The sequence below is a fragment of the Marmota monax genome, unplaced genomic scaffold (genome assembly GCF_021218885.2).
Source record: "Marmota monax isolate L192 unplaced genomic scaffold, Marmota_monax_Labrador192_F-V1.1 WCK01_AAM20220418_F8-fsc00053, whole genome shotgun sequence".
In the NCBI taxonomy this organism is placed as follows: Eukaryota; Metazoa; Chordata; class Mammalia; order Rodentia; family Sciuridae; genus Marmota; species Marmota monax.
Genome location: NW_026693153.1, coordinates 8,102,581 through 8,127,557, shown reverse-complemented (window position 1 = coordinate 8,127,557; position 24,977 = coordinate 8,102,581). Strand labels below are relative to the sequence as shown.

The window sequence follows — 24,977 nt, the reverse complement described above, 5'->3', positions numbered from 1 at the left end:
CATTATATTAAATTATCCTCATTTCTTAGAGAAAGTTTATTTGAGTATTGGAAAAGGTGAGGTAGAGAAAATTAGTGATAGAGTCCTATGAAACAATGTAATTTCATTTAAAGGAAGATTTCATGAAGCAGTGGTTAACCAAATGTCATTAACATTAACCTTTGTGCAAATAAGACTGAAGAATTGGGATTTTTCTCTGACTTGAAGTTTTCATGTGTTTATCCCCAAATCTATGTTCCCAAATATTCTCAATATTCTGGAAGAATGTTTCTTCTAGTATCCCCTAATAGCAAAAGAGCAGGTGTCCCTAATAATAGCTTTCAGAAGTATGTACTGTCTACACACACAAAAAAAAAATGGAGTTTCCGTTGCCATGCACTGAATGCAAACAACTATATATAAAGTCCCCTTTGTAGCAGGTTTCACCTAAGGATGAAGATAATGTGAGTTTCATTGGGGAGGTCCGGGATGATCCTCTTGCTCTCCGCAACTAGGAAAGATCAGGTCCTCTGGAAAGCAGACTCAACCTATATTTTTTATTGTATGGAGAATGAGATGTCATAATTGCATTCTTCTTTAAGGCTGAGTAATATTCCATTGAGTATATATACCACATTTCCTTTATCCATTGTTCTGTTAAAGGGCATCTAGGTTGATTCCATACTTTGGCTATTGTGGGTTGAGCTGCTATGAACATTGATGTGGCTGCATGACTGTACTATGCTGTTTTTAAGTCCTTTAGTTATAAACCAAGGAGTGGGATAGCTGGGTCAAATGGTGGTTCCATTCCAAGTTTTCTGAGGAATTTCTATACTGCTTTCCATAATGGCTGCACCAATTTGCAGTCCCACTAGTAACAAATGAATGTACCTTTTTCCCCACATCCTCGCCAACATTTATTGTTGCTTGTATTCTTGATAATTGCCATTCTGACTGAAGTGATATAAATCTTAGAGTAGTTTTGATTTGAATTTCTCTAATTACTAGAAATGTTGAACATTTTTTTCATATATTCATTGATAAATTGTGTTTATTCTGTGAAGTGTCTGTTCAGTTCCTGAGCCCACTGCTAAGCAAAATAAGCCAATCCCAAAGAATCAAAGGCCAAATGTTTTCTCTGATGTGCGGATGCTAATTCACAATAATGGGAGGCTAGTGAAAAATAGAGATACTTTGGATTAGGTAGAGGGGAGTGAAAGGAGGGGAAGGGGTATAGGAGTAGGAAGGACAATAGCATAAATTGGACATTAATACTCTATGTATGTATATGATTACATGACTGGTGTGATTCTACATCATGTACAAGAAGAATAAGAAGTTATACTCCATTTATGTATGACGTGTCAAAATGCATTCTACTGTTATGTATAACTAATTAGAACAAATAAAGCAATAAAAAAAGAAAATGAGATATGTTATAATACCCTTAAACTGGGATGCTTGCAATCCACCCAAATAGAGTATCATTCAAAGCAGACTCAGGTTTGCTTTGGATATGTATTTTCAGGCCCACTGTAGTACACCACAATTTACTAAGATATTAATTAAATATATAGATACCTGACACTTCTTTCTTTATAAAATTAAAATTATGATTCATGATTTAATGCCCAAAACTCTTGTTTGGTACACAAGGTACTTTAAGGACAACATCAACATTACATATATATATATATATTACATTTTATAGCTTCAAATTTATTATATCATAATACGGTGTGTTATTTATGTGTGGTTGTGTTATCATATTTTTGGAAAATGTGTTATTTCACATTGCCAATGTTTTGATAATACACATTTAATTCAACAAGCCTCAATTTTGCACCTTCTAACTTCCAAGCTTATATCACACTGTAAACATATTTACCAAAGTTAACCAAGGTATTTTTCCATCACAACCTTATACAAATATCCATTAGATCATAAATCTCATGTCTATCACATTAATATACTGTCTTTCTCTACACAATATTTTTAGTAAATGAAAGGAGGTTATAAACATCTATATCAATTAAAACTAGGACAATTACCAAAGATTATCCTTGGCTGTATGATTCTATAAACCTGGGTAAGTTTACAGGCTTTTTCTGTTAAAGCAGGTGCCCATTTCCAGTCACCAGATATGTCATGGAAGAGTACCCACATCATGTGGAAGTACATCAACCAAACTATAAAGCAGCAAGGGATAAGCCAGCCTGCTTCCTTTTACACAAGGGGGTATTCTCCCCTGATACTTCGTGTTTGTATTAATCTGCTGATGGTTCCCACAGACGGAAGCTATCCTTATGTGCCCTCAACTTTTGTAACCACGTGCTGCCCACTCTTCTTGTTCCACAGACACGCCTTAAGGTCTTTCAGCCAACATTAACTTGCGTCTCCTAGTTGACCCTTTCCCTGGAATACATCCTCGTCTCATCTTTTTCTCCCAGACGATCTGCTCTTCATAGACAGTATGTCCAAACAACTCCAATTTGTATTCCATGACCTTTCCAACAACCCACACACCCTCCTAAATGGATGTTTTACTCATATAGTCATGATGCTTTTCTTGTTGCCCTAGGATTCTCTGTATTAAAATGTTTAGAGACCAGTGCATCAGTTTTTTAATCATAGACTTAAGAGCTAAGATTTATTGTATGCTTGAAGTGTGACAGATAAATGATAAGAATCTCATTTAAACCACATTGCAATATTTAGAGGTCAGTGTTAACCCTACCACATGTACAAAGAAACAGCGTTGGACATTTGGAAGAATTTGCCCAAACACTTTGCTGGTGATGGGTCAAACATAAACTTTCACTTACATTCATCAGACTCTACCATTCACAGTGCAACAAGGAGCACTATTCCTGTATCTAGTAATTCAACAGAAGGAGTTTACCATTAGATATTAGTCAAAACAGTGTTAGAAGAGCCCAAAGAAAAAATACTGGAAAGTGAGGCAACCAATTGGAGAATTTCCAACTGCAGGAGACTCCCGAGATCCCCAGATCTGATGAACCAAAGAAAGAAATGATGTAATTAGAACTCAAGAGCTAGAGGCAAGGTCAAAGCTACTACCAGCAGGCTCAGACTGTGGGAGTTAGGACCATGAAGAAGAAGCTGTCAGGAGCTGGATTTCCAGAGAAGACACAGTCACTAGACACCCCTAAAGTAAAGAGAGGTAAAAAGGTAAGTACCTGGGCTTTTCTCTCCCTCCCACCCTCCTGCCCGCTGCCATTGCCTTCCAGTGCTACTCCTAGGAAAAAATCTGATTGGTAAGGAAAACTTAGAAGTAATTTGCAAAGAAAGAAGGGAAGGACAAGGAGTGGATTGAAGAATAAACATGCAAAGGCCCACTTGACACCAAAGCTCAAGCTGATTTTCTAAGCCATGACTCCTGCCATGCATCACCCACGTCCAGTACTGACAACTGATTGCAGCCTATGGCTGCAACAGAGTCAGCCACCCACTTATGCATTGAATAATGCCTGTTCTTCCTCCTGAGCATTGCCATGCACTTCGCCCAGTGAACAGAACACAATGGACACTCAGTGAATAACTAGTCTGCTTCCCCAACCCCCAAAATGTGGACTAAGCCAATCTAATTATCTGTAGCTAGAAACTAAATACAAAGAAGAAAAGTCATTCTTTCCCAGGATATAAGGAAGGCATGGGAATAGCATGACTTTTTAACTTTGGCCTTTATGTGACATTGCTTTGTGAATTTATTGCTAAAGCAGTTTCATGATTCAGACGACCAGGAGTTCACCATGCAAGCCAAAAATCTGTTTAGGTAGCCTGTTTAGGTCTTCAGAGAGCTGACTGTAACTACCCACCTGCCTAAACATCTCTCCTTCTGAAGAGAAGAAAGTGTCGTGGATACCACTTTAAAGCTGTTGAAAAGTCACTCGCTCGGCTTTTTTCTTACAACAATTGATATTATTGTTGGAATTCATTACTTCTCAAGTGTCCTCTATTTAATCTATTTCACATTCATAAAGAGTATGAAATCCAAAACCAGCACAGACTCAATTATCCTCATTATTTGATCTTAAATGTATTCCCTAACATATAGAAGAGGGAATATTTGGGGGAAATGTTGATGGATCTAAAGCATCAGAGTGACAAAGTTCCCAATACTGGATACTCATCCAAACATATTTAATTCCCTTCATTATAAAAATTACACGCGAAATTTCATAAGAACCATCTTACTAGCAGAATTCTAGGTATTTCCTGTTCTCAAGGGCAGAGAAATACTGCAAAATCAACATTTTTTTAATGATATTTCAGTACTGTCTCTCTTGGCTGAAAAAAAAGCAAAAACAAGAGACACATAAGAATGAAAAAAAGAAAACAAAAGGTTAATTAAATGTTTTCAACCCTTCAATATTTGGTTTTTATGTGAAATCTTTAAGACGACTTGTATTTTATACAAACAAGTTTGCCTTTTGGTGACAACATCACAAATAAACTGAAATAAATATATTTGCTTCCTCTAAGTTTAATTCTTCTCTGATTACTATAATGAGAATTGAGCATTAATGTTTCAGTGTAAAGACCAAACACCACTTAATTCAATTGTTTGGTGTTTCTACAATTTAGAATAAAAATCTACCTGCTACTATTCATTTGGAATACAGTCTTAGATAAGCTCATTTGAACTGGTGGCAGATTATAATGTTTATTAAAGTCTGTGAAATGAATTCACATTGAATATGATCCCTTGGTCTGAAAGCTGAGAATCAAGCCAGCATAAACTTCAACTTTTCTGGCAGTAAAGTTAAGAATTTCTCTCAATTTCAGACACCCTCCCAATCACCACCCCACCAGACACACATACACACACACACCATTTTTCTCTATCATATTACCCAGAATACTACTATAAAGAATAGACTACTCCCCATTGCTCTCCTACTCCTATGATTGCTCTGTATCAAGGAGGCACTGACCCCTGCAGGCTGTATTCCCCAGGTCCCCAGCAAGCTTCTGGCTTTAGCTAATGAGATGCAACTTGTAAGGATATTCGAGAGCAAGAGAAAAGGACCAGTCTGGGAATTTCTACCTCTATTTCTGCTCCATGGCAGAAATACATGGCAAGAAAGACGCTCTGTAGTTCCAAATTCCACAGGATGACCCCAGAAACCCTTGGGATCCCATAAAAATGTCCATCCCTTTTGTGTCCCTTGATAAGGCTTCCCTTGTTGCTAATATCTGGGTTGTTTCCTATTTGGTTTCTAAGGTCTCCCATCATATGTGTATAACCAAGTCCATCTATTAAATAATCTGGGTGGTTTCTGTTTTCCTGGTGGGAAACTGACTAATACGGATAGTTTCCATCAATGCTCATAAGGATAATAACTCACTATTTTCTATCACCCTCACACTGACATTGACAGGAGAAACAAAACCATGACAGAAAACAAAAAGAAAAGAGAGGAGGGTGTCTCATGTGCCTCCGGAAGGTGGTTCTCTGTAGACATTACTATCTGGGTCTTTTTGCTTCTTCATCATTTACTCCAGAATGAAAGTAGTTCTGTCTAATATCAGTCATAACATCCCCAAATACCCCAACACTGTCCCCATCAGAATGTTACTTCTCGCAACTTAGATTGGGATAGCTCATGGCTGGCTGGTTCATCTGAAGTTCTGGATCATAAGCTCTCTCGGCTCTCTCCTGACTCACAGAAAGAATCGAATGGCCAAGGACTTCCCAGGAACTTCATTGGGAAGTTCAGTTACAATTTTTTGGAAAGTATATCTTTAGGCCTGAGAAGCCTCACATCTGACATTGTGGGCCAGCATTGGCCCTCAGAAGTCCAACTTGCCAGCAAAAAGACCAACCTCCAGAAGCTTCCGTGTTTCCGTCGTAGATTGCAAAAGCATGACTCAGCCAACTCTGTACCTCACTTTCCACCTGGGCTCCAAGGAAGCGCTGCCCCCCAAATCTCTGTTTTAGTCAGCTTTTTCATCACTGTGACAAAATACCTGACAAGAACAACTTTTGAAAGGAGGAAAGATTTATTTTGGCTCACAGTTTAATAGGTTCAGTCCATAGTCAGCTGACTCCATATCTTCAAGCTCAAGGTGAAGCAGAACATCATGGCAGAGGGCACAGCAGAGGAAAGCAGCTCAGGACACAGCAACCAGGAAGCAGAGAGAAAGAGAGTTCCATTGACCAAGGACAAAATATTAATCATATCCCATGGCCTCCTTCCTCCAGCCATACCCTAGCTGCCTACAGTTACCACCCAGTTAATTCACATCGATGGATTAATCCACTAGTTATATAGCCCACTCATTTCACCTCAGAACATTCTTACATTGTCTCACACATGAGCTTTTGGGGGACACCTCATACATAAATCATAACCATCTCTAAAACTCATGAATAGTCAGTTTTTTGAAACTCACTTCTTTAACCATATGAATTGAAAATAGTCCCCTGAACTAAATGTGAGTTAACCATTCTCATTTCTTCCTCCCCAACCCCAAAACAAAACAAAAAATGACCAAAGATATCAAGAGATTTAAAAGTGCCTTAACAGTAATGAGTTAGATAACTAGGGATAAGGGGGACATTGTGGGAATTGATACAAGATTCAGCCGTTTAACATCATATATTCCTGCTCCCTGAGAGAGGTGAATGTGTAAATACAACTTTAGCTCTATGTACAACGTGCCAAGGCACAAGAAAGAAGAGAGAAGTCAGTCCATCTGGGGAGGTAAGAAGGATGGTCGTTTGTCCAACCCTGGCCCCAGCAAACAGGTCATGAGCACAAGAGTTCAGAGAATATCAGTGTGTCTGATGTTCACTGAAACATCACATAAATTTCAGCCACACTATCAGTCAGTTTGGGCTGTTATTACAAAATACCATAGACCCAGTGACTTACAAACAACAAAAATGTGTCTAATAGTTCTGGAGGCAGGAAGTCTGAGATCAGGGGGACAGCATGGTCAATTCTGATAAAGGACTTCTCCCAGCTGGCAGATGGCTGACTTCACATATGTCCTTACACAGTAGAAAAGGGCAAGAGAGCTCTCTCGGGTCTCTTTTATAAAGTCACTAATCCCTCTTGTGAACAGCCAGCCTCATGACCTCATTACTTACCCACATCACACCTCCTCATGTTATCACCTTGGAAGTTAGGAATCCAACACAGAATTGGGGAGGACACAAACATTCAGTCCACTGCACATAGGCATTAAGGAAACTCAAAAATTCTTCCATTTTTTTCAATCCCTCTTTAGGCCTTGGTTGTTGTTCTTGTTTCTGTTCATTTGTCCTAAAAATCTGAGCTCTACAAAAAAGTTCTAAGTATATTCACTGTGAATAAATGTTCTTCCTGCCAACATTTACTGCTGTGAGAAGTACTATGCAGTACAAAAGGATCTAGAAGATGAGCATTTATTCTGAGTTCACAGGCCTGATGATTATTTTTTATATTTTTATTTTGCAAAGCTTCACAAAACGCTCTGATTTCCTTTTTCTCGATGGGTTTTCCTATTCCTTCTTAAATGAAGGCATTAATATTTATAACTAATTCCTGGTTGTGTTGATGAAATGCATTAGCATGGATATTCAGCCCTTGTAAAGCCTTTTGGTTCTAGTTTTTGAGTAGACAGCTGATCTTGAGATTTAACACTCACAGCTAGTACTTGCACTATGATTCAATGAATTCTTTTTTTTTCTTTCTTTTCTTTCTTTTTTTTTTTTTTTGCTCCCATTGATTCTACAAAATTCCAGTACAGGCCTAGTCTTTAACAAATACATAGCTAGAATGCTTTATTCCTGAGCTGCATGTACATTTAGCTTATGAGAAAGAATGATATTCATAGTAATTTGAAGAACTTCCGGAGGGGTCTCTATGAGCCATGATTTCCATATTAGTCCTTTTTTGGGGGGAAAAACAAGTCTAGGTTGCATACTTGAAATGCTTTCAATCAGCGGCTTCACATGCCAAGCTAAATCCGCTTTCTACTTCCCTGGTCAAATCTCTGAGATTTGTTAAGGACAGTGGACATTTTCAACTGGTCAGCCCCTATGGGGAGTCAGATGTTCCTATTCTAAGCTCTAAGAAAGATCCCTTGTACAAAATCAGCCACCTAAACTGTGCAGCTTTCTGTCAACTGGGCTTATGAGGGCTTAATTTCCATAATTCAGCTTGAGTTGGGGAGTTTGACAAACAGCGATCATGTATCACTTTGGAAATCTTATTGAGTCCATTGTTTGTCTACTTTAGTCTCTGAAAATTAGTAACTCTGTCTGGGACACCAAAGCCCTAGTCAAAGACCACAGTACTGTATCATAAAAGCAAAGGAGAGCAATTTCTGTGTCTACTTTTCAGGTGTAGGAAGGACAGTAGGATGAATCAGACATTATTACCCTATATACATATATGATTACATGGCTGGTATAATTCTACATCATATACAACCAGAATAATGAGAAGTTATACTCCATTTATGTATGATATGTCAAAATGCATTCTACTGGCATATATAACTAATTAGAACAAAAAAAATAAAGCAAAGCAATATCATAAAGTGGTATAGGGAATAGAGGATGGCTTTTGGATCTAGACAAATGTACTTTTAAATCATAGTACTGTCACTAGCTGGAGAATCTTGTCTATTTCTTATTGTGAAATGGAAATATTAAGACCAGTATACTAAAATTGGTGTGAAATTTAGAAAAATATATATAAGTACAGCAGTTGCTATTATTATTAACAGTATTGTTTTTTGAGAGAGAAAAATAAACAGAATTCCATTAAATAACCACCCTAGTAAGAAGAGAAAGCATGCAGGTAGGAAGGTAAAGCAGACAGATCTCAGTGCCCAGGGGAAGCACCCCATTACCAGCAGAAATTCTATGGCTGTGAATTGAGAGGCCTGTAGCTCTCCCTGAAATGCTAAGGGCACACTGTGGAAATGACATACCAAGAAAGTTATTTAGTTGAGGGAAGTATGACTATCACCTAACTATACATCTTGTGCCTTTGGTTTAATCAAGTGTGTCTCACAGTAGCCTCGAACTATGAGAAAAAAGGGCCTTTGCCAAGTGAGTGATAGAGAGTGTGATGGCTGACCTCAGGGTAGCAAACACTCCAGGTTATATCCAAAACCATGGGGTCAGGTGGCACAAGAACAAAAGTATTTTGGAAGGCCTGAGAGTTGTCACCTTGTTATTTATTAATATCTTTTTTCAGCTGTTCCAGCTAATTTTTTAAGTAAACTTCCTCCTTGGTTCCTAATTCTTTTTCTTCTTGATTTTAATGAGTATTTCTATAAATTATTTGTAGCTATCTATGTAGTCATAGGCCAGGTCTATTAAACAAAGATTGTTTTAAAAAAAAAATAGCATGAAAGAATTGAAAATGCCATGACATCCTCACTGTTTGGCTCTTCCAAAAACTGTGCATATCTTCAGATAGTTTTCCCAGGCACACAGCTCTGAACTCAGTTTAAACTCAATAAATGCTTCTGGAACCTTTGCTGAAACTAAAGACCCATTCTGCCCTCCTTTAATTAACAGCATTACATTTTTTTGAAAGGGAATATAACACTTTTCATTATTATAGATAAGCACTTCTGATATAGATTAACAATTCAGGGATTATGCTCCAGCTTCCAGCATAGATTCAGGTATGAACTCCATGTACAGTAGTTTACAATTTTTAAGCAGCAGAAATCACACGGGGGAAAAAAAAGTGACCATGGTCTATAAACAAAAGATTAAATTATTTCCCCAGATGCAGCTCCTGAATTTTCAAGTTTGAAGTGTCATTTACCCAACTAAAGTTTATTACAAAGGCAGAGGTTTCATAATTAATCTGTAATTACAATTCATTATCTTGGCTGAGGGTGTAGTTCAATTGTACAGTAGCCCTTGCCTAACATGCATGAGGCCCTGGGTTCAACTCCCAGCATGATTTTTTTTTTTAAAGTTCATTACTTCTTTAAAATATTTAGTTTCCTATAGATGAAACTGAATCGTTGAGTTTCAAGTGTTTGGGGGCTTCCTGCCAGATTAAACATGGAATTTATTGGGGGAAATCTCTGTCCTAAATTGGGGAAATTAAGATAGGGATGAGAAAGCCATCAAATTGTTGAACCTGAAAATATATTGTCCAGAGTGAAAAGCATTCAGGTAGACTATTCTTAGCCAAATGGCAAGGCTCAGTTCAATATGCCAGAAATCTACCGAATGGTTTAAGGCTAAAAATGTGAATAGGAATTCAGGCAAAGAAGTGCCCATTTATGTAAACTGTGAATTAGAAGGCTACAAATTAATTACATTTAGAAAAAAATGTAAGGTCAACCAGAAAAAGATCTAACTCAATCTTGAGTAAAATTGCTTATTTGAGGGAAAAAGTGAACAAAACTTCCCACTGAGTCAATGGCTATAAACATTTTCACTGGACTTTTGGAAAGTCTTAACACAGCAATATCACAAACATCTGCCAGTTTCCCTTTTTATGTGAAGAACTAAGCAAAATTTTAACTGACATTCATGACTTGGGATTCAAATCTGTCTCCTACTAGGGAAGTCCAGGGATGGCTTTACTATTAAATAACTAGCCTCCTGCTGGGGTTTTGGAAGTGTGGTTTGTAGTGAAGTATCATCAATATCGTCTAGGAACTCGAATCAGTACAAACTCTAGGGCCTCACTGATTCAGACTGCTAAATGGGAAACTCTTGGGGGTGATCCCAGACATTAGTATTACAAGTTTTACAACCACTGGCCTACAGACTTAGAGGTTGCAATGTAAAAGTGCTCCTACCTACATCTTATTCTCTTCTCTGAAACTGTCTGAAAAGAACAAAAAGGAAGAAAAACAAGGAAATTCCATTTTAAATGATATTAGCTACTACAATACCAAATCAAAAACTATGAGGAATATAGTGAGATTTGGATTCAATTGAGCATAATAGATGCATACCTTAACAGACCTCAGGCAGAGCGTGGAATCCTAAAACGGAAGGAGACACAGCCCTGAGGCGCCTGACCAGTGATTTCTTATTTGAAACAGCAAGTGGTAGAGAGTGACAGGCAAGGTGGAGCCAAATGAGGAATGAGGCCAACACGCCATCTTTAAAAGTAGTAGGCTGGTATGTGGCAAGGAGCGATGTCTCACAGCTACTGTTAAAAAATTGGTAAAGTACAATGAATAAACACTAATTCCCAGGACATAGCTCCATTGCAAGTAAACTGAAAGAGCATATCTATGTGGGAAAGTGAATGAAACTCTGTTGTCCCAGGCAGAAATTTTAGAAATAGAATTGAAACAGCATAACCATAATAAAGCTATCTGCTGCCCCAGCTTGCTCCCCAGCCCTTTCTCGGACTATGTTTCAACAAACAGCTGGCCCTCAAAGAATGGCCCCATTTAAAGATGGTAAAAAATATCAGAAAGCAGCTGGCATAACACCAACTTTGTATAGATACTACAAGAAAAAGAAAACTGAAAAAAATAATGTAAAAGAGACACAAAAAATCACATGCTACGATTATTGAAAAAAATACAGGATTTAATCAAATACTTTTCAGTGATACTTTTTAAATCAAAGAAATAGAGCCTTAAAAAAAATAAAAGCATTTAGAACAAAAGAGAATGGCTCAAAGACCAAAAGGCAAGCCAATAGGCGGATATTAAAAGTGAGCTGGCAGAACTTAGCAAAAGAACAGAAGAAATAAATATGATCCATTCAGAAAGAAAATCTGCTTTAAGAAGCAGAAGCTTTTTAATGAATACCATCAAAGCTACAGAATTAATTATGGAGGTTAGATTTGAGAACACTGAATAAAATGAATAGAATAAAAATAAAGAAATCACTAGACAGAATAATTAAAGAAAAATGAAAAATGTATATAAAAGACAAATAAGGCCCAACATGCACATTCATGAAGAGAAGAACACCAACTATAAAAAAAAAAGTTATAGTAGGAAAAAAACATTCCCAGTTAAGGTTAATTAATAATTAATAAGTTAAAATTCAAAGTAAAAGGTACTATATTGGTCAAAGGATGACAAAGATTTGTTAGTGATGAGTTATAAACTCTGTAATGATCTAACTATCCTGATTCTAAGCACCAAATAATATATTATTAAAATACATAAAGCAAAACTGGAAAAAAATGCAAAAAGAAACAGACATAAATGAATAGTAACAGAAAACATATACACAATCTCTGAAAGACGATATAGATCAAAAATATGTACCAATATAGAAAAAAGTTAAGTAACATAAATATTAATTTGGATGTCATACACATATATAAAAATCAATGAAGCAACTTTTAAAGGCACACAGAATACTTTCATATATATCTAAACAATAAAAATAAAAGCATATGAAAAATGTATTAAGTTATCAATATTATACCTCCTAAAGAAAATCTCAATAAATTCTCTAATATGAAATAGTATATTTTATTTATCATGTTTTATAACTAGATTGCTATTACACTTGACTTTACAATAAAAACTAAGGCCAACACATTGAGAACTGAAACATTCTCAAACAACTCCTGAGTCAAACAGGAAATCCACACTGAAATAGCCAAATCAGAAGACTGGGCCCTAAGTGTCCCAGGTGGAGTCTTTAGAAATATCTTCAAAATTAAAATATGAAAATGAATAAGGTTATGAATAACAAAATTCATACTTAAAGATAATTGTTATCCTACATACAAATAATAACTTATTTTTTTTAAAGAGAACAAGAGAGAGGTGAAAATATCTCATTTTCAATAGCAAATTTATGAGTAAGGGCCTATCTAGCAAAACAGATTCCTGACATATAATGAAATAAATAATATAATATCAGAGATAGTTATGAATATATGAGAAGAGTCAAAACAGCAAGCAGGGTTTGGAAAAAGGTGTTACCCTAAAAATTAGTAACAGCAGAAAGCTGCTAATATCCTTAAACTGGAATAATAAAGGAAGGGACAATATGTACCCCTAGAGTAGTTTATAAACTAGACTCAAGAGGGAGCAAAAACTCAGACAGAACTGCCTGTTGGAAGCTGGGAGTATGGAGAGACCTGGAGCCACTGAGGAGACCAACCAGAGCTGCCACCAGCTGCAAAGGGGTGGGGAACACTCTAGAACCACCCCACCATCTTCCCTTCATATTGTTCCAGTACCTCCCACTGGCCAAACGGAAGCCACTGGATAGAGAATCTGGGAAGGTAGTTTACATGGTTTCATTATCTACCATGCAAACTACAGAGGGAAAGGCTTGGATCTGAAAGGAAACAGACACTATCATTAGCACAGCAACCAGAAAAGAAAACCAAAAATTAAGAAAGAAATAGAAATTTAGCTCAATTTTTCATACTTTACCTAAAGGCCTTTAAGGGAAATGTGTCATATGTAAAGTATGTGTTTATTTAATTATTGTAAAATATGGGGGGAGGCAGGAATATTGTATATAAATAATATGTAGTAGAAGATGAGCTTCTCTCTCCTCCATATCCCCAATCCCTCTCTACAGAGTGACTGCTGTTAATTATTTTGTTTGTATCTGGAAATTTTTCATATATAAACATGAATATTTAATTTAAATGCTCATAAGCATAAAAATATATATTATTCTATCTCTGGTTTCTCTTTCACTTATGGATATGCATACACTGGAGACTGGTGATGATTTATTTTTTTAAAGATTCTACTTTTTTAATATGCAGGTGGTTTCCAGGTTTTTGTTGTTACAGACAATATATGACAAAGACAAGGGAATACTTCTAAAACTGTCAGGCTATTGTCTTTATATGTCTGGTATCTGAAACAATTCACTTAGCATGTATTGGGCCAGGGGCAATACCGCTACAAGCAGAGCCTAAGTTGGAGATGGGATTTAAAATTATGTCACAGAAATATGGAGCTCATTGCACTCATATCTCACAATCAATGTTATTTATGATTCATACCCATATGTATGGGAATGTTTGGAAGGACGTGCAGATGTAGCCAATATGTGCATCTTTACCCAAGGCAGTTGCACATACCAATGTTCTTATGCTTCCAAAAATAAATAAAACCTGATCCTCTCTGTTTTAGCCAGGCCAGCTCACTTGCCTCTGAAAAGTTTAAGCTTTCTGAGATTACTTAGTTGTATGATCTTGGAAAGGATCTTAATATCGACAGCCCTTGGTTTCTTATTAAAATGAAGGTGTCATATTAATCTACCCTCTTACATTTCAACACTTCTACTCTTTTCAGCTCTTGTTGTTACATTTTCAAGGTCAAATTCAAGCCCTGCCTTTTTTCAAATAAGTTTCAGAATGAGGTGGAAGATACCTTGAAAACCCATACACTAATATTGGAGATTTTCATACTGACTTCTCCCTGTAATTCTTGTATTCTCTCCTTGATTCTTGTGAAGCATTCGAAGTTCCTCAAGTCTCCTCCCAGGAAGAAAATCAAAAAGAATAAGATATTGAAGAGTGAGCATGAGAATGAAACTGTTAAACATTACATTAAATTTATGCTGGTATAGTTTTTATGGTCTTCAAAAAGAATAAATTACGATGTGGCCTTAAAATAAAAGTTCTATTAGGCCATCAATTGCTGTCACATGAGAAAGCATGCAATTAAGACCATAAAAGTTGCCAAATTTTGGAAATGTTCATGGAATGTTCAAAGCTCAAAGAGTTCAAAGGGAATACACAGGGCTTGATGGACTATCAGGCAAATTCTGAATAGCTGACCATTAAAACTTTCAATTTCTGAAGGAATCTGTTTAATTTTGAGTTACATGTAATTCAGTTAAGGAAAAGGCAAAATCAAAAGTTTAATCAAATTGGGGATAGTGGCATGTGACTCTTATCCCAGTGACTCAGGAGGCTAAGGCAAGAGGAACACAAGTTTGAGGCCAGCCTCAGTAACTTAGTAACATCCTGCCTCAAAATAAAAAAATAAAAAGGACTGATGTAGCTCAGTAGTAAAGCGCCCCTGAGTTCAACCTCTAGTACACCTCCCCCCCAAAAACAAGTTTAATCAAGTAAGAAATGAATATAAAACTCTAGTGTTCTTCAACACATTGAAAATTGTTCTCTTAATTCAAAAGGTGAAACTGCCAAAATTGCTCAGTAGTAAGTACGGAAAAACAATGAACCCTCATGTCCTCAAACACAACTGCCCAAGACCAAAGGTCATCCTGCAGAATCTTGACTAGCTGTGTTAAAAAATGCACAAGCTCAACTTTAGGCAATTAGAGGAAAATAGTGACAGATCTGCTTTAACAATGAGCTACTCTTGGTTTTAAAAATTATCTTTATGTCAAATATAGTGTTTTGGAAAGAAGACATTAAATAAATAGTTGTATTGAGAAAATAAGACAATTAGCTGAGATACGTTCCAGTAGATTTTATTGAGCTAAAAATGCTAAAAAAAAAAATACTGTGAGGACATATAATTGGGATTAATTCATCGCAGGGAAGTCCTTAAAGGTTCTACATAAAAAGCCAAAGTTTAAATAAAATTGAAGGATGAGATGCAGATCCCCAGTCATGGAAGAAGGGAAGGGCAATCCAGTAAGAAAGAACAGCAAGCATGAAGGTACTGAAGCATGTTTGGAGAGAAAAGCGAAAAGTCTAGAATGATTTTTGGAGCACAGTATGTACATGTAGTGGAAGGAAATCAGCTAGACATGTAGGGTGGGACCAAATGTGCTGTGGAGTTTGAGGTATGCCCAAACACCATGGCCTCTTTAATAGCAAGAAACCACGCAAAGCTGTAGAGCCATATGTTTTATCACAGCACATTAATGACCACATGTTAACAGGGAGGAAACTGGAAAATAACCATCGGCCATGGCAATGACTCAAACATTCTCTTTCTATTTCAGTCTTCAGAGCACCAGCGTGCAAGATGACACTGGAGAGTTATACTTTCTTTATATCATATTAAAATAAGCAGAAGCCCAGCCATTCCAGCATTTTAAACACACTAAGATAAAAACGAATGAAATAGAAGTGATGGAGTTAAATCCACTTCTCAGAGGGTTCTACATCTCTACAATCTTTACCTCGTTAATGGAAGTGCATCCAGGAAATATGTAGATAGCAGGGTACTGGTGAAACCACAGGGGTCTCATCATTCCTGTGCTTCTGAGCTTCTGAAACCAAAGGAAGATTTGACTTCTTTTAGAACCTGTGAGAAGTAACTGTCTTTTCTTCAGCTGTATCCCTCTCTTTGCCCACCATACTAGCCCATGTTTGCTCATACATACATAACCTGGTCTTTACCAAATTCATGCCATATGCAATTCCCTCTTCATACTATCTGCCTGATCAGCTTCTACCCACGTCTACTTCTCTTCCTAAATCAAGCATTACCGAGCATGTACAAGAAGCAGGAAATACATTTGATTACATAGTGGTGGTAGAACAAAAAAATGGAGCAAATACATATGGAACATCTAATATATCAATCACTGTGTTTAATTTTCAATAATTAATTAATTGTATTACCAGTGTTTGTGGGTCCAGACCAAATACATTCCGCTTTTCTCTTCACTCACTATAGTCTTATACAATCCCGACCCCTTACTCCCCTTATTCCTTCCACTATGTCTTCACTTCATTTATTAAAATCCTTATGTTCCTTATTTTATTCATCAAAGTCTTCTCCTCACATACTATTCCTCACCAAAACCAGGCTTTCCCTTGGACATCTCATAGATATAGATTATATATATATATATATATATATATATATATATATATATATATATATATAAAATTAAGGAAATTTAAAAGATCTTTGCCGCTATTATGAAAAGCTCTTCTCTTCAGTTTCCTCAACTATCAAAAAGAGACGTTTTCTGAATCATTTCTGTACTTTTTTCCAGGTACTTGATGATGAATAAGAATTCCCCTTAAACTCAGTTACTGACACATTACAGTTCTGATTTCTTAAAAGTGTCAGATGCATCATTTCTTCAAGAACTGTGGAAGAGAGAACATTAGGTACTTGAGAGGTGAGGACATTCAAATCACGATATTATACTGTCTGGGCCAAGATAATCATTAGCTCAAGTCTTTCAGACTCCAGGCCCTTTCCCTGCTGGGTAAGCCAACAAGCCACAGAGATCCATTCAAATGATGAATGGGACCCAAAAATATTAAAGCAAACATCAAAGATCAGCTAGTTAGGGCTGTAGCTAGGGGAGGTCTTACTGAATATGAATTGCTGTATTTTAGATGATGAAACCGGGCCATTTTGAAGTTTAAAATGTGGCGTTAGGTTCTAAAGAGAACAGCAGTGTTTATCAAACAGAATGTGTTTCAAAGACTTGATTACAAAATCCTGTGCCAGAAACTGGAATCTGGTCTCTAGAGAATTATTAAACTTTATTTATACTAGTTACATGAAAGCATATCTCAGCAAAAAATAATAATAATAATAATTAATAATGTTAGTACATTCAGACAACAAATGGTTCTTTGGAAACTTGGGTGTGAACCTTGTGAGTAGAGTGTTTCTGTGAGACATCAGCTGGGTTGGATGTCTTGCTTTATTTGGGCTGGGATCATTAGGCTCCCTCCCTCCACATTCTGTCTTCTTTAAGGCTAAAACATATATGAGAAATATTCCATGCCCAAACCCCCAACACGTGAAATTCAGAGGTCTGACTTGAACTTGATCTCAAGTTTGAGTGTTGTCAGGCAGCACAAAAGATGAAGCCGATGAAAGCAAGTATTGGAATGGAAGCAAAAATGAAAAGCAAAGACAGCCATATAGTCTCAAGAAATGAAAGCAGCTGAAATGGGAACGGCTCTCCTTGCTTACCCTTCAGAGACAAAGTGGCAGGAAATTGTGAGATTCCTCCCAGAGCCCCACTTGCAAGGAAGCCCATTTAGCAAATGGTCTGAGTTGTTGGATCTGTTGTTGTTGGTTTTCTTCCCTGGGAACACAGCACACTGGGGATTCAGCTGCACCACACAGTACAGTCCTCTAAACCCTCAGACATGTCAAGTGCAGACTGAGAACAGCTCCTTCTGGGTTTGCAAAGAGCCGTAACTCTCCTTCTTGGCCCACTCCTTCCTGGCATTCTTGAATTGCTGGGGGAAACCTTGCAAACCATCCATCAAGGCACTTAATGTTAGGGGCCACGCTTAGCTCAGCCTCACAATATCTATTCTGTGCTTTTGCTGCACAGGGAACCTGACAAAATTGGCAAGTCCCATGTTAAGCCATGAAACGTCTTCAGAGAGAGAAACACCTAAAATGCAGCTTTCATCTATTTACCAAAATTAGGTCATGTTTTTCACTCTTGACAAAGATTCTTCTCAACACCAAAAGAAAAAAAAATTGAAAAAGAATCTGGAATAATTTACAATAATATAAATATAAATAAAAATTTTCCCCAATGCATATCTGTTGGGGAAGGATTTTTTTATTATAATAGTATCATAATATTTAGCATTTATTGAGTACCTGATACATACCAAGCAGTACTCTTTACTATTTTACATGCATTAATTCATATAATCCCTCCAAAAAGCCACAATAAATCAGTTGGGTCAACATTAGTATCATCTCTATTTCACATTGAAAGGAATGAGGTATGTCACATGTTTTTGGTCCTAGAACTTGAAAATAGAAGAAGTGAGGCTTTAACCCATATAGACTGGTTTCAGCCTTGGATTCTTAGCTGGTAGGTCATGTTTCTCATGCTTACCAAAGGATAGGAAGTTAAGCAGACAAATGAAAATCAAATTCAGCAGTTAAAAAATTATTTTGAATTTTAAGCCCTAATAATTGGTTCCATAAGAATCTGTAAAAATCCAATTTCTTTTTGGGGACTCTATAGGTGGGGGCATAGGTACAAAAGGCATCTTTGGGATCCTTCACTTCAGACTCAGCACTGCTGTGCCACAGTGGGCTTCAGCAATGCTCTCTGTGTTCACTACACGTGGATGAGTGGAAAGAAAAAGCGAATGAATATATAGCTGGAGCAAGTGTTCTTCTGTTGATAATAAGCTACATGCATTAGGAATTGTGTCTATCTGGCTCACTGTTGAGTCTTCATTGTCTAATATAGTTCCTGCCTACTGCAGACACTATTTTCTGAGTGAATAAACTCAGCTATGTTTCCATATGCCATTTATGATTACTGTGACTATATCACGTGTAAATACCTTTATTTTATTATGGACAGGGTTTTTAATGGTTGCAAGTTCATAGAAAACAAAAAGTATACTTGGTGAAATACACAAATGACAGCAGGAAAGACTATGAATGCTATATTTTTAAAAGAAAAAGTAATTTTTGCTTAAATCTAACTGAAATAAGCCTGACATACACTGTAGACATAATGGAAAATGATCAAAGAAAATACAGATGATGTTTCTTTAAAGAATTTTTAACAAATTAGGGGCTCAAATAAATTAGAGTCTTTCATTATAATTTACATCTGCCAACTCTTTGTTAGAAAGATTTATTTTAGTGAATATAATTTTTATGATACCAACTTTATTGCCAACAAAGCTTTGAAAAATGTAGTCTATTAAATAGGATAATGATCCCTATTGAAGACTGCACTAAAATAGTAAATATATATATATATCAATTGTATTTCATTCAGAGTAAAGTGATTAAATTTACCTCATCTCTGGATATGGTATTTGGCCTAAATTGCATTTCTGCAAGAGGGTGGAGTTTGAGACCAAAATCACCAGAAAATTCATGCATTTAATGAAAGCCAATCTTCTGGCAAATAGGTTAGCACTTTTTAATCCTATTTCTGTGGAATTTTGGTCATGTCCCAGATTCAAATATTCTTTATTCCTATACAACTATATCTTCCAGAAAGATGGATACCATATCTGCAGTAGGACTTAATTTAATTGACAAGTGTGTTTCATTAAGAAAATAAAAGCACATATGCAGAAACTAAGAGAAAATATTATATATTTAAATCCTTCACTTTCAAATTAAAAACATAGATGATTTTGCCTATCAAAACTAGCAAATTACTAGAGCTAAAAGGGGACCTTAAAAGTAATCTGGTTCCAAAACTGGATTTACATGTAAAGAAACTGGGATAGGAAAAGGTGCAATGATTTATTCATAGTCTCACAGTCACTGAAGCACAAAGCCAAAACTTTGACCCAGGTCTTCTGGGCATAATCCAGACATTTTCTATTGCCCCATGCTATCTGGCTGCAAGGCTGCATTGTTCCAGCCTCTGGTGATAATTCTGGGGCTGGCTTAAACCTGAAAATACAGTACAGCCCCCTGGGGATGATCTGGGATCAGTTTACTGTACCTGGACCTTATGAGTGTATGAGTGTTTGCTTCCTTACAATTGTGTCATTAATTGTGAAGGCCTGGATAGACACAAGTCATGACCATGTTTATTTTGTGCTGTTATATAACTGAGAGAGCTCCAAGAAACTTACCTAACAGCCACTTGTCAATTAAAATCATTGCAATTATTTGTGAGGTTTTTCTAAGTACTCAAATCCACTACTTTTGCTATTATCTAAAAAAAAAAAATCATCCCTTCTTATCTTTTCTCTTATTTTTTTAATAATAGTCCATCTGCTTGTTCATGGAGTTTATAAATTCCATGATAAAACAGCACATTTGAGAGTTGGAAAGACAAAAGTCTGCTGTAATAAGGGACCTGTGAAGGTTGAGTTGATTTCTGTGTTGCACCATCCTATGATACACACTGAGCCATCAGTCCCCAAGCCAGGAGGGGCAATCCTTGTGGTGTCAGGCCACCAAGAACAACTTCATCTCTGCTGATGTTCCTGTCTAACTGTTTTTCCCCCTGTAGTCTAACAACAGAAGTCTGGTTGTTCTCAGGGACAGTCTGACACTAGGTAGGTTCCTATTATTGTGTATGACCCCATTCACACTCCCATTTAGAAAACAAACTCCTTCTAGAATAAAGAAGAATGCCCATCTATTTCATCTCCCTTATTCTTCAATAACCTAAAGATAAGTAGATATTAAACAATTCACCACAGCATATGTGATTATAATGAGGAAAGAGCTCTAAGAATTAGAAGTGAATCCCAACACTGTTCTATAATTGCTCATTTTTCTAAAGTTGATTGACACACCATTTAGAGATGTAAAAAGCAGGGCAACCAAGGTAACCGCCAATGCCTTGTCTCAACCTTTGGCTTTGTTTGTGCTCCAGGGTCAAATTCTGGGAACATAGATTATGATAACAGCCTGGTTTCTTCATGCTTTCATTCCACAGAACCCTTCACAGTCATGTGCATTTGAACTCAAGAGGATATAACATCTGCTTGCTCTCAAAAGTTCTATTCAAGTAGAGAGAGATCAATGGAAAAAAAGTGTGTGAAGCATGGAGTTATCAAGGTTATTATTATAAGTTCCTATTTCTACCTATTACATTTTAACAGAAAATCCAGATTCATAAAATAAAAATTATTTGTAAGAAAAATGGGGATAAAATTTGTAAATTCTTTTACAGTTTTGTTTATTAAAATTCAGTAATTAAAAAAACAAGAAGAAGCAGTGAAGATTTTATATTGTAATTAATCACAGTTTCTATTTGGGTTACTTACATGTGTTTGATTTGGGAAAATTTGCTGGATTACACCATTAAAATGCATGCACTTTAAAAAAAATTAGGATAAATTACCAATTTCACTTTTCATAAAATGCCTTGAGTCATATCTCTATTCTTTAAAGGTATTATTATACCTTTATATTTAATTATAATTTTCCCGTTGTTGTAATTATTGAAAGTTGTGGCCAATATTACTCCAAAATAGTCTAGCAGGAAACTGTGGAGCTCTATTCTTTCTAGTATATTTAGATCTTTACTCACTTTAGTTATTTCTCCAAGAATTTACAAACCAGAATAACTATTGCAATTCTGATAAATTTTGTACTTTATCATAGTCATGATCCCACACAGTAACAACCCCGAAAATTTTAAATCAGTAGTTTGTTTTCATATATCTAAACTGTTGGTAATTGTGGCCCATAAATGATAAGATGAGTAGATAAGCTGCAGGACACTCCAGAAGGACTTCAGTTAACTTGGTCCTACTCAAAATAGAGGCTCTCAGAGTATCTGAACCTGGTGCTCACCCTGAGCTGAGTTTGAGGTTGAAGAGATTCAATCATAATGACAGGTTGAAGAGTAGATTGATCTTTATCAACAATGATCTAAAAATCCTCTTAATACGTATAATCACTACCATTCATTCAATATGCTAAATCTTGTATAAATGAAATTCCTTACTTGATTTTCACAATCACTCTGTGGTGTATAGCTTCTGATATTATTCCCATTTACTGATGATATATGCTTGAATCTCTAAGAGGTAGGATGCACAGTACATGGTAAACCCAAGGGTTGAACTCAGACTTCTGAATCCAAAGCCAAGATCTTAACCTCTCAGAATAGATAAGTAGGTAGGTAAAGTTTAAAAAAAGAAATTGACATTTTGGATAGAAATTTTTTAAAAATTAAATGTATGTGGAAGGTAATATTTTTAAATTGCTTACCCATTTTCTTCAGCATTTTTACTATTTTCCATTATTTTAATATTTTATAATAAGAATATAGTTATATTATCCTATGTAATTTAAAACATTTACATAAAAAGTAGATCATAAAGCTTCAGCTGAAACTGTGGCTGCTTCTTACCTATAATATTGTTTAATCCTCCTGTTTTCTGTTATTTTCGGGAGATTTGGGAGAGGTACCTTCTTTACCTTGTCTTGGCTATCTGAGATGCTGTTGTCACATTTCCCTCATTATGTTAACATTGAATTCCATGGCCAGCTCTTCTGTGCGTATTCTAAATTGAAGGAAGATATTGAAACTTCGTTCCTTTTCAAGTGAATCAGGAACCTCTAGCAATGCTTACTTCTCTGCCACCGTGACAAAACAAAAGCAGTTTCAGGCTTCTTATTCCATTCAATTTCCAGGACCACCCACATGCACAGAAGAGCCCCTCTGTTTTGTCAGCATGCACCTGCCCCTATGGTCACTCTTTTCCGCTTCAGTGTTATAGCTTTTGTAAGGCCTGTACCTTTCTACCTAACCTCATGCCCTCTGAATTAACTCATTTTCTGCCTAGTACCTGTCTTTTCTTTCCCTCCCCTGGCACTCCATGCCCTTGTCTGCTTTATCTATAGTGTCTGCAAGATCCTCTTTCTCCCCAATATTTTCTGGACACTCTTGATACTGAGGGCATGCATATCCTGTTTTCCTGATTCTGGGGGATTCAGCAACAAGTAAATGTTTTATAAAAATGAAGAATTTGTAAAAGTCTACCAAGTGCCAATTTCACCAAGTTGGGCCATCAAAAACAAGAAAATTGAACATCACAATCATTCTATGAAAGATATTTTAAAACTAAAAATGGGGAAAGACCATAATCTAAATAAATAAATGTGTTTCTCAAAAGGCAACAATTGTGCAATCTCCGTGGGGAGACTTAATGTGGGAGAATGATTCGTGATGAGTTCATGAGAATAGCTGAATCTCTCTGTCTAGTATAAGGGACCCTTAGAAGTCGGTGAATCACTTTTTGTAGCCCAGCCCCTACCTTCTCTCCCACCTCAAAGTCAAGAGGGAGTCCCTTATCTGCAAAAGCTAAAGGGTCACATTAATTGCTCTTGTCTCTCAGAAAACTCCATTTATCAACAACAGATTCCAGGCCAGGACGGAAATGCCAGCAAAATGAAGTTCACCCAGGCCTGGAGTTTGCTGCCTCACCCACCCAAAGGCCCTACCTAGACCCCTTGTTGTGTTCTGTGGCCTAGGATACTTTAAGCTCCCCTTGAAGAGTGTAGAGTTCCTAACACGCAGAGAAGCTGTGATGGTGTGAAAAAAAAAAGGCCCAGAAGAAGTGAAATTAAACAGCACTATCCCTGCAGTGTTCATGTGATCACAGAAATGGTACATTATATCTGTCCACAGAAAGGTTTTTAGGGCAATCACCAACGCATTCTCCAGTGAGACCTTAAAATCCCAAATGCACTCTTTACGGATTGTTTTAGATGAACATAGTTTTTGAAGTCCTTTTTTATACTTAATAAAGTACATTATACCATTCACTTTGATTACTCATCACAAATTCAAGCCAAAGCCAAAAGGCAGAATTTCTTTTTTTACTGGTTCCAGGTTCCAACTACGTTGACCTAGTTATGCTAGCAGTAGAAGTGTCCTAACCCTCTGGCTCAGGGCATCAGATCCCATATATCAGGAAACAGTGAAGGAAAGGAAAGGAACAGGGCTACGTCCGTAGCCAAGGTGGCTTGTGCTATGAGAGGAAATTGGTCAATTTTGGTCTATACAAGGGTATCTAGAAAGTGTAGGCTGCACAGATGCCCCATTTCCCCCATGTACCAAGAAAATATTAATAGTCCACTTTTATAGTGGTATGATTTATTTGCTCCATTCACATTTGGTAGCAGAGGCATTGTCATGCCCCAGGCTTATTGCTAAATAATACAGAAGCTAGAAGGAAATGCAATAAGAAAGTTGAGAATGTGAAACATGTGGTGAGGTCAGGACACACTCCCACATGCCCACCCAACACATGACTTTGTGGTTTCTTCTATCATTGTGAACACAACTGCCATTTCTATCACCATCATTAATTAGAATAAAAATTCTTAAAACTTGCTACACCATTCATCTGTAGAACTAAGTAGGATTATTCCAGACCTTCAGGCCAAGTTTTCTAAAAGCCTAGCTGATTAAAACGCATTAACATTTGTGTTTTGCCAACACTGGTTACAATGATTGCTGGCAAGTGTTTATGTGCTAACCAAGACCTGACAAGAGAGATGCAGAAAAGCACTCGGAGAAGGACACTTACATAGGAGGGGTACCACTGGTAACTGAAGTATGTGTTTCCTCTTTGGCAAAGGAAGGAAGTTAACTCATGGTCTTCAAGGCACCTTCTAGAGCTAACATTTTATAACTGATTAGCAGACAAATTTTTAGAAGACACCTACTG

The 24,977-nt window shown here is 36.7% G+C and overlaps 1 long non-coding RNA gene across 4 annotated transcripts in view; it reads right to left on the bottom strand.

Moving 5' to 3' along the window:
• LOC124100049 (uncharacterized) overlaps positions 1 to 22,998 on the bottom strand; it is a 41,798-nt gene extending 18,800 nt beyond the window's left edge. For all 4 annotated transcript variants that reach the window (XR_006854148.2, XR_006854149.2, XR_006854147.2 and 1 more), the window contains exons 1-2: positions 22,652 to 22,998; positions 16,031 to 16,120 (exon numbers count right to left, since the gene is read on the bottom strand). This is a non-coding gene — a long non-coding RNA (uncharacterized LOC124100049). The remainder of the gene's footprint in view (positions 1 to 16,030; positions 16,121 to 22,651) is intronic.
• Between the last annotated feature and the right edge of the window lie 1,979 nt (positions 22,999 to 24,977).